We start from the raw sequence: 10,547 nt of genomic DNA, 5'->3' as shown, positions 1-10,547 counted from the left end.
TTTGTTTCTGTTTGCTTGGTAGATCATCCTCCATCCCTTTACTTTGAGCCTGTGTGTTTCATCATATGTGAGATGCATCTCTTAAAGAAAACAGACTGTTGGGTCTTGTCTTTTTGTCCAGATTGCCAGTCTGTGCTTTTTAAGTGGGATATGTAGACCATTTATATTCAAGGTAATGTATTGATAGATAAGATTTTGATCCTGTCATCCTGTTGTTGATTGTTTTGAAGATTTGATTATGTAGTTGTTTATATTGTCTGTGGGCTATCTGAGTGTATTTTTGAGGTAGCAGGCTTTTGTCCTTTGTTTGCCACTTTTTTTAAGAAGCTCTTATAAAGGTGGTGTGGTGATAAATTCCCTTAGTGCTTACTTGTCTGAGAAGGATTTTATTTCTCCTTTGCTTATGAAGCTTAGCTAGGTGGTGTATAATATTCTTGGTTAGTTTTTTTTTTTTTTTTTTTTTTCCTTAAGAATGATAAAAATAGGCCCCCAATCTCTTCTGTCTTAGGTTTTCTGCTGAGGGGTCTGCTGCTAGCCTGATGGGGTTTTCTTTGTAGGTGACCTGACCCTTCTCTCTAGCTGTCTTGAAGATTGTTTCTTTTGTTTTGACCTTGGTGAATCTGATGACTATATACCTTGGGGATGGTCATCTTACATAGTCTCTTGCAGAGGTTCTCTGTATTTTTTGAATTTGTATGTCCCCTTCTCTACCAAGTTTGGGGAAATTTTCATGGGCTATATACTCAAATATATTTTCCAAGTTACTTACCCTCTACCCTTCTGTTTTTGGAATGCCAATGAGTTACACATTTTGTCTCTTTACATAATCTCATATTTCTTGAAGCCTTTGCTCATTTTTATAATTCTTTTTTTTTTTTTTTTTTTTTTTTGTCTGACTGAGTTGATTCAAAGAGCTGGCCTTAAAGCTCTGAGATTTTCTTCAGCTTGATCTATTCTGCTTTTGATTCTTCTGATTATGTTGTAGAATTCTTGAAGTAAATTTTTTAGTTTCTGAAGTTCAGTTTGGTTCTTTCTTTATATTACTATTTCATCTTTCAGCCCTTGGATTGTCTTATTGGATTCCTTGGATTAGATTTCAACTCTTTTTGATCCCATTGAGCTATTTTGGCATACAGATTCTGAATTCTGTATGCATCATTTCAGTCATCTTAATCTGGCTAAGAACTGTATCTGGGAGAGTAGTGTTTATATTTGTAGGTAAGGAGGCACCCTGGCTTTTGGAGTTGCGAGTTCTTGTTCTGATTCCTTTTCATGTGTAAGAGCTATTGTTCTTTTAACTATGATGTAGGTTGAATATAGTCAGTTGGCTTCATTTCTGAGTGTTTTCAGAGGGTCAGCACTCTACAAAATGTTTATTTGTGGCTGGATCTTTGCCTTAGTTTTCACAGGCAATGCATACTGGTAAAATATATTGTTACTGTATTTTGGGCTGCCATCAGAAGGTGGTGCTTAAGAGTGTTAGCTGGCAGATAGGATACGATATGGTTTGGATTTGTGTTCCCACCCAAATCTTATGTTAAATTGGAGAAGGGGCCTGGTGGGAGGTGATTGGATCATGCGGTGGAACTCCCCCTTGTTGTTCTCATGATAGTAAGTGAATTCTCATGAGATCTGATGGGTTTAAAGTGTGCAGTGCTTCTCCCTTATCTTTTTCTTTCTCCTGCCACCATGGCAAAATATGCTTGCTTCCCCTTCATCCTTCCACCATTATTGTAAGTTTTCTGAGGCCTCCCAGCCATGCTTCCTGTTAAGTCTGCAGAACTGTGAGTCAATTAAATCTCTTTTCTTCATAAATTTCCTAGTCTCAGGTAGTTCTTTTTAGTAGTGTGAAAACAGACTAATACAGAGAACTGGTACCAGGACTGTGGGGCACTGCTATGAAGATACCTGAAAATGTGGAATTGACTTGGAACTGCATAATGGGCAGAGATTGGGACAGTTCGGAGGGCTCAGAAGAATAAAGGAAGATGTAAGAAAGTTTGGAACTTCCTAGAAACTTGTTGAATGGTTTTGACCAAAATGCTGATAGTGATATGGACAATTAAGTCCAGGCAGAGGTGATCTAAGATGGAGATGAGGAACTTATTAAGAACTAAATTAAAGGTCACTTTTATTATGCTTTGGTAACGGGACTGGTGGCATTTTGCTCCTGCATGAGAGCAGGGAATTTGAACTTCAGAGAGATGACTTAGGGTATCTGGCAGAAGAAATTTCTAAGCAGCAAAGCATTCAAGAAGTGACCTGGCTGTTTCTAAAAGTGAACACTCATATGTATGAACAAAGAGATTATCTGAAACTGGAACTTATATTTAAAAGGGAAGCAGAATTTAAAAGTTTGGAAAATTTGCAAACTGACCATATGGTAAAAAAGGAAAACCAATTTTCTGGAGAGAAATACAAGCCAATTGCAGAAATTTGCATAAGTAAAGAAGAGCCAAATGTTAATAGCTAAGACAGTGGGGAAAATGTCTCCAGGGCATGTCAGAGACCTTCACAGCACTCCTCCATTCTCAGGCCTAGAAGCCTAGGAAGGAAAAATGGCTTTGTGGGCTGGGCTCAGAGTTCTCATGCTCTATGCAGCCTCAGGACATAGCATGCTGTATCCCAGCTGCTCCAACTCCAGCGGTGGCTAAAAGGGGCCAACATGTAGCTCAAGCTGTTGCTTCAGGGAGTGCAAGCCCCAAGCCTTGGTGGCTTCCACATGGTGACGGGCCTGTGGGTGCACAGAAGGCAAGAGTTGAGGTTTGGGAACCTCTGCCTAGATTTTAGAGAATGTATGGAAATGTCTGGATGTCCAGGAAGATATCTGCTGCAGGAGCAGACTCCTCATGGACAACCTGTACTAGGGTAGTGCAGAGGGGAAATGTGGGGTTGAAGCCCCCACATAGAGTTCCCACTAGGGCACTGCCTAATGGAGCTATGAGAAAGGGGTCACCATCCCCCAGACCTCCAAATGGTAGATCCCCTGACAGCTTGCACTGTGTGCCTGGAAGATCCTCAGGCACTCAATGCCAGCCCATGAAAGCAGCCAGGGGGCTGTACCTTGTATCACCACATGGGCAGAGCTTCCCAAGGCCTTGGGAGCACACGTGTTGCATCAGTGTGCCCTGGATATGAGACATGGGGTCAAAGAGGATCATTTTGAAGCTTTAAGACCTAATGTCTGCCCTGCTAGGTTTTGGGGCTATAGTCCCTTTGTTTTGGTCCATTTTTCCTACTTGGAATGGGAGCATTCACCCAATGCCCGTCCCCCCATTTTATCTTGGAAGTGACGAACTTCCAAGGGGCCTCATGGGAGGTGATTGAATCATGGGGGTGGATTTCCCCCTTGCTGTTCTTCTGATAGTGAGTAAGTTCTCATAAGATCTGATGGTTTAAAGTGTGTGGTGCTTCCGCCTTATCTCTCTCTCCTGCCACCATGGTAAGACATGCTTGCTTACACTTTGCCCTTCTGTCATGATTGTAAGTTTCTTGAGGTCTCCCAGCCATGCTTTCTGTTAAGCTTGCAGAACTATGGGTCAACTAAACTTCTTTTCTTCATAAATTACCCAGTGTCAGGTAGTTCTTTATGGCAGTGTGAAAACAGACTAATACAGTCTTATATTCTGGGGCATGGCTGTTTTGTGTTTTGGCACAGTTGGCAGTAGTGCTTTGTTGTTGGGAAGGGGTTGGGAGAGAGATGGCCTGCTCACCTAGTCTGCTCCTGGGTCTTAGAGGAACACAATTTGATCACTGGCTCTGTGCCCAGATTTCATTTGTTAAGTATTCTGGTCCACAGGGCTCCCTCAGGCATGGTTTGTGGTTGGTAGATAGTCTGTATTCTTGCTGGATCAGCCTTGCAGAGGGAGGCACACCCTGCTCCTTCACTGACCCACGAACTCAGGTGTCTCATTTCTCTCAGTGATCAAGGAGTGAGGGCTCCTCCTTGCTTGGGCACTGCCCACACCAGCAAGTCCCACTCAAATAGAAGATGTGGGAGTGTTTAGGGTCACCTAATCCACTGTGTGGGTGCTTTCCAGGGGAACATGGAGTTTCACCTGCCTGCAGAGTTCTGGCGGAAGTGGGACTGCTTGCCTGGAAGCTCTAGCAGCTATAGCCTGCCTGGCTACATGCAGCAGAGGAGGGTGGAGTTTCCCAGGACAACAGGAGACTGTGTCCCTGGTTTAGTTCATGTAGAAGCATGACCACTGGGCCGGCAACTGGCACCATGCCTTTTCTGGTGACAGGATAGAGTGATCTTACTGCTTCCAGTCACTGTGACTGTTGCCTCTATTGGGCTATGACACTGATGCCTGTGTATTTCAAGGTCCAAGGCTTTTAGAGGTCCCTGTGGACTTGAAAGTTGCCTCAGCAAAAGCTCTGAGTGGCTCTCTGTCTCAGTTTAGAAGCACAGCATGGGGGTGGGGGCACCATGGAGGATTCTCCTATTCCCAGGCTTGCTCAGGTCCCTGTGGAGAGTGTGGCTCCCCCAGGGGACAATCACTCCGTCACTGTTTTTTGTGTTGGGGAGCTTCTTTTGGCTCTGTGTCAATCCCAGATGGTCTGCTGCCCAGCTTTGCTCCTTTCTGTTCTCTGTGTCTCCCTGTTACCTTGATGGATATTGACATGGTTTCTTGCCAGATGATTTGCTTGTAGGGTCAGTGTTCACTAGCCTTTTTGTTTCCCCTCCAGGAAAGCAGCACACATGACCTGCTTCTAGTCCACCATCTGGACCCAACCCTGCATTTTTCAACTTTAGAAATTCTGTTTTTTTTTCCTTTTAATTATTTCACTCTATTTGTTAAATGTAGTTAATACGATTATGAATTCTTATTCTGTGTTATCTGGAATTTTGTTGAACTTCCTCAAAATAGCTACTTGAAATTATCTGTCTGAAAGGTGGCATATCTCTGTCTCTCCCTGATTCGTCCCTGGTGCCTTTTTTAGTTCATTTGGTGAGGTCACGTTTTCCTGGATGGTCCTGAGGCTTGTGGATATCCATCAGCTTCTGGACATTGAAGAGTTAAATATGTATTATAATCTTCTCAGATTGGGCTTGTATGCACCTGTCCTTCTTGGGAAGGTTTCCAGATACTTGAAGGGATTTGGGTGTTATAATCGAAGTTTTTGCTCTCTGCAGCCATATCTGCATTAGGGAGCACTCCAAGCCCAGTAACACTGTGGCTCTTGCAGACTCACAGAGGTACTGCCTTGGTGGTCTTGGATGAGATCTGGAAGAATTCTCTGGATTATGAGTTAGAGACTCTTGTTCTGTTCCCTTACATTATCCCAAACAAACAGAGTCTCTCTCTTTGTGCTGAGCTGCCTGAAGTTGAGAAAGGGGTGGCATCAATACCCCTATGGTCACTACCACTGAGACTGTACTGGGTCAGACTTGAAGCCAGCATAGCACTGGGTTTTGCCCAAGGCTTACAGTGACCACTGCCTGGTCACTGCCTGTGTTCACTCAAGGCCCTAGGGCTCTACAATCAGCAGATGGCAAGCCTGGCCTGTGTCCTTCCTTTCAGGTTGGCAAGTTCCCCCAAGCTCCAGAAGGGGCCCAGAGATGTTGTCTGGGAGCCAGGGGTGGAGTTGAAAACCCTAGGAATCTATCTATCTACTCTGGGTGAGCTGGCACCAGAGCCACAAGATGAAGCCTTTCCCTCTCTTTTTTCCACTTTCCACAAGCAGAGGAGTCTCTCTCTGTAGCCACCACAGTTGGGAATGTGCTGGATAACACCTGAAGCCAACATGTTTCTGAGTCTCACACAAGTCCCATGATGAGTACTGCTTGTGTATCACTGCTGCTATTTAGAGCCCAGGTGCTCTTTAGGCAGTAGGTGATGAATCTTTCCATGATTGGATCTTTCTCTTCAGGTCAGTGAGTTTCTTTTTATTTACTTATTTTATTTTTCAAGAATTTTTTAATTTCAATTGGTTTTTGAGGAACAAGTGGTATTTGGTTACACGAATAAGTTCTTTAGCAGTGATTTCTGAGATTTTGGTGCACTCGTCACCCAAGTAGGGTACACTGTACCCAAATGTATAGTCTTTTATTCCTTGCCACCCCCTACCCTTTCCCCAGGGTCCCCAAAACCCAACGTATCATTCTTATACCTTTGCATCCTCATAGCTTAGCTCCCACATATGAGTAAGAACATATGATGTTTGGTTTTCCATTCCTGAGTTACTTCACTTAGAAAATAGTCTCCAATCAGGTAGCTGTGAATACCATTATTTTGTTCCCTTTTTCATTTTGATGAATGAATAGTATTCCATGGTATATATATGTACATATATATATATTACATTTTCTGTATCCACTCATTGATTGATGGGCATTTGTGCTGGTTCCATATTTTTGCAATTGCAAATTGTGCTGCTATAAACATGCATGTGCAAGTATCTTTTTTGTATAATGACTTTCCTCTGGGCAGATACCTAGTAGTGAGATTGTTGATCAAATGGCAGATTTACTTTTAGTTCTTTAAGGAATCTCCACACTGTTTTCCACAGTGGTTGTACTAGTGTACATTTCCATCAACAGCATAAAAGTGTTCCCTTTTCACCACATCCATGCCAACATCTATGGTTTTTTGATTATGGCCTTTCTTGCAAGAGTGAGGTGATATTGCATTGTGATTTTGATTTGCATTTTCCTGATAATTAGTGATGGTGGGTGTTTTTTCATATGCTTGTTGACCATTTGTGTATCTTCTTTTGAGAACTGTCTATTTATGTCTTGCCCATTTTTTGATGGGATTTTTTTTTGTTTTTGTTTTTGTTTTTGTTTTTTTTTTGCTGATTTGTTCATTGTAGATTCTGGATATTAGTACTTTGTCAGATGTATAGATTGTAAAGATTTTCTCCCATACTCTGGGCTGTCTGTTAACTCCATTAATTATTTCTTTTGCTGTGCAGAAGCTTTTTAGTTTAATTAAGTTATATCTATTTATCTTTTTTATTTTGCTTTTGCTTTTGGGTGCTTGGTCATCTATTTTTCTTTTGTTTGGTTGCATTTGTTCATGGGTTCTTGGTCATGAAGTCTTTGACTAAGCTAATGTCTAGAAGGGTTTCTCTGATGTTTTCTTCTAGAATCTTTATGGTTTCAGGTCTTAGATTTAAGTCTTTGATCCATCTTGAGTTGATTTTTGCCTAAGGTGAGAGATAAGCATCCAGTTTCATTCTTCTACATGTGGCTTGTCAATTATCCCATCACCATTGTTTGAATAGGGTGTCCTTTTGCTATTTTATGTTTTCGTTTGTTTTGTGGAAGATCAGTTGGCTGTAAGTATTTGGGTTTATTTCTGGGTTCTCTATTCTGTTCCATTGGTGTATGTGCTGATTTTTATACCAGTACCCTGCTGTTTTGGTGACTATGGCTTTATAGTTTGAAGCTGGGTAATGTGATGCCTCCAGATTTGTTCTTTTTGCTTAGTTTTTCTTGGGCTATGTGGTTCTCTTTTGGTTCCATATGAATTTTAAGATCATTTTTTCTAGTTCTGTGAAGAAAGATGATGGTATTTTGATGGGAATTGCATGGAATTTGTAGATTGCTTTTGGCAGTATGGTCATTTTCACAATATTGATTCTACCCATCCATGAGCATGGGATGTGTTTCCATTTGTTTATGTCATCTATGATTTCTTTCAGCAGTGCTTTGCAGTTCACCTAGTAGAGGTCTTTCACGTTTATTTGTTAGGTATATTCCTAAGTATTTTATTTTATTTTTTGTAACTATGGGGGTTAAGTACTTGATTTGATTCTCAGCTTGGTCACTGTTGGTATATAGCAGAGCTACTGATTTGTGTACATTAATTTTGTATCCTGAAAGTTTGATGAATTCGTTTATTGGTTCTAGGAGTTTATGGATGGGTTTTTAAGGTCTTCTAGGTACATGATCATATCCTCAATAAACAGTGACTGTTTGACTTCCTCTTTACCGATTTGGATGCCCTTTATTTCTTTCTCTTGTCTGATTGCTCTGGCAAGGACTTCCAAAGATATGTTGAGTAGAAGTGGTGAAAGTGGGCATCCTTGTCTTGTTCCAGTTTTCAGGGGAAATGCTTTCAACTTTTACCGATTCAGTATAACATTGGTTCTGGGTTTGTTTAGATGACTCTTACTACCTTAAGGTATGTCCCTTCTATGCGGATCTTGCTGAGGGTTTTAATCATAAAGGGATGCTGGATTCTGACAAATGCTTTTTCTGTATCTATTGAGATGATCATGTGATTTTTGATTTAATTCTGTTTATGTGGTGTGTCACATTTATTGACTTACATATATAGTAAACCGTCCCTGCATCCCTAGTATGAAACCCACTATATCATGGTGGATTATCTTTTTGATATGCTGTTGGATTAGATTTGCTAGTATTTTATTGAAGATTTTTGCATCTATGTTCATCAGGGATATTGGTCTGTAGTTTTCTCTTTTTGTTATGTCCTTCCCTGGTTTTGGTATTAGGGTGAAGCTAGCTTCATAGAATGATTTAGGAAGGATTCTCTATCTTTCTCTATTTTATGGAATAGTGTCAATAGGATTAGCACCAATTTTTCTTTTAATGTCTGATAGGATTTAGCTGTGCATTGATCTGGTCCTGGACTTTTTTTTTGGCAATTTTTTTTATTACCATTTCAATCCTGTTGCTTGTTATTGGTCTGTTCAGAGATTCTATATCTTCCTGGTTTAATCTAGAAGGGCTGCATATTTCCAGGAATTTAACCCCCTCCTCTAGGTTTTCTAGTTTATGTGCATAAAAGTGTTTATAGTAGCCTTGCATAATCTTTTATATTTCTGTGGTATCCATTGTAGTATCTTCCTTTACACTTCTAATTGAACTTATGTGGATCTTCTCTCTTCTTTTCTGGTTAATCTTCCCAATGGTTAATCAGTATTATTTTATTTTAAAAAATAACCAGCTTTTTGTTTCATTTGTCTTTTGTGGTTTTTGTTTCTTTGTTTCAGTTTCACTTAGTTCTGCTATTATCTTTGATTTTTTGTTTTCTTCTACTGGGTTTGGGTTTGGATTGTTTTTGTTTCTCCAATTCTATAAGGTATGACCTTAGACTGTCTATTTGTGCTGTTTCAAACTTATTGATGTAAACATTCAATCATTCAATGCTATGAAATTTCCTCTTAGCACCGTTTTTGCTGTATCCCAGAAGTTTTGATAGGTCATGTCACTATTATCATTCAGTTCAAATAATTTTTTAATTTCATCTCGATTTCATTGTTGACCCAATGATCAACCAAGAGCAGGTTTTTAAATTTCCATTTATTTGCATGGTTTTAAGGGTTTCTTTCAGAGCTGATTTCCAATTTTATTCCACTGGGGTCTGAGACAGTACTTAATATAATTTCAATTTTCTTAAATTTACTGAGACTTGTTTTGTGGCCTATCATATGGTCTGTCTTGGAGAATGTTCCCTGTGCTGATGAATAGAATGTGTATTTTGCAGTTGTTTGGTAGAATGGTCTGCAAATATCTGTTAAGTCCATTTGTTGTAGGGTATAGTTTAAGACCATTGTTTCTTTGTTGACTCTATCTTGATGACTTGTCTAGCGCTGTCAGTGTAGTATTAAAGTCCCCCACTATTATTTTCTTACCATCTATCTCATTTCTTAGGTCTAGTATTAATTGCTTTATAAATTTTGGAGCTCCAGTGTTAGGTGCATATATATTTAGTATTGTGATATTTTCCTCTTGGACTAGTCCTTTTATCATTATATAATGTCCCTCTTTGGCTTTTTTTAACTGCTGTCGCTTCAAAGCTATAAAAATAGCTACTCCTGCTCACTTTTGGTGCCCATTTGCATGGATTAACTTTTTCCACACCTTTACCTTAAGTCTATTTAAGTCCTTATGTGTTAGGTGAGTCTCCTGAAGACAGCAGAAACTTGGTTGGTGAATTCTTATCCATTCTGCCATTCTGTATCTTTTCAGTGGAGCGTTTAGGCCGTTTACATTCAATGTTAGTATTGAGATGAGATGTGAGGTATGATTCTATTCATCGTGCTCTTTGTAACCTGAATGCCTCATTTTTTTCATTGTGCTATTTTTATATAAGTCCTGTGAGATTGGTACTTTAAGGAAGATCTATTTTGGTGTATTTCAGGAATTTTTTTCAAGATTTAGAGCTCCTTTTAGCAGTTCTTGTCGTGCTGGGTTGGTAGTGGTGAATTCTTTGTCTGAAAAAGATTGTATCTTTTCTTCATTTATGAAGTTTAGTTTTGCTGGATACAAAATTCTTGGCTGATATTTGTTTTGTTTAAGGAAGCTAGAAATAGGACTCCAATCCTTTCTAGCTTGTATGGTTTCTGCTGAGAATTTTGCTGTTAATCTGATAGGTTTTCCTTTATATGTTACCTGATGCTTTTGACTCACAGCTCTTAAGATTATTTCCTTCATCTTGACTTCAGATAACCTGATGACTATGTCCCTAGGGGATGATCTTTTTGTGATGAATTTCCCAGGTGTTCTTTGAGCTTCTTGTATTTGGATGTCTAGATCTCTAGCAAGGCCAGGGAAGTTTTCCTTGATT

This window comes from Macaca mulatta, chromosome 2 (assembly GCF_049350105.2).
Source record: "Macaca mulatta isolate MMU2019108-1 chromosome 2, T2T-MMU8v2.0, whole genome shotgun sequence".
NCBI classification, from domain to species: domain Eukaryota; kingdom Metazoa; phylum Chordata; class Mammalia; order Primates; family Cercopithecidae; genus Macaca; species Macaca mulatta.
The sequence above is the reverse complement of the archived record's forward strand: the minus strand, read 5'-3'. Positions refer to the sequence as shown.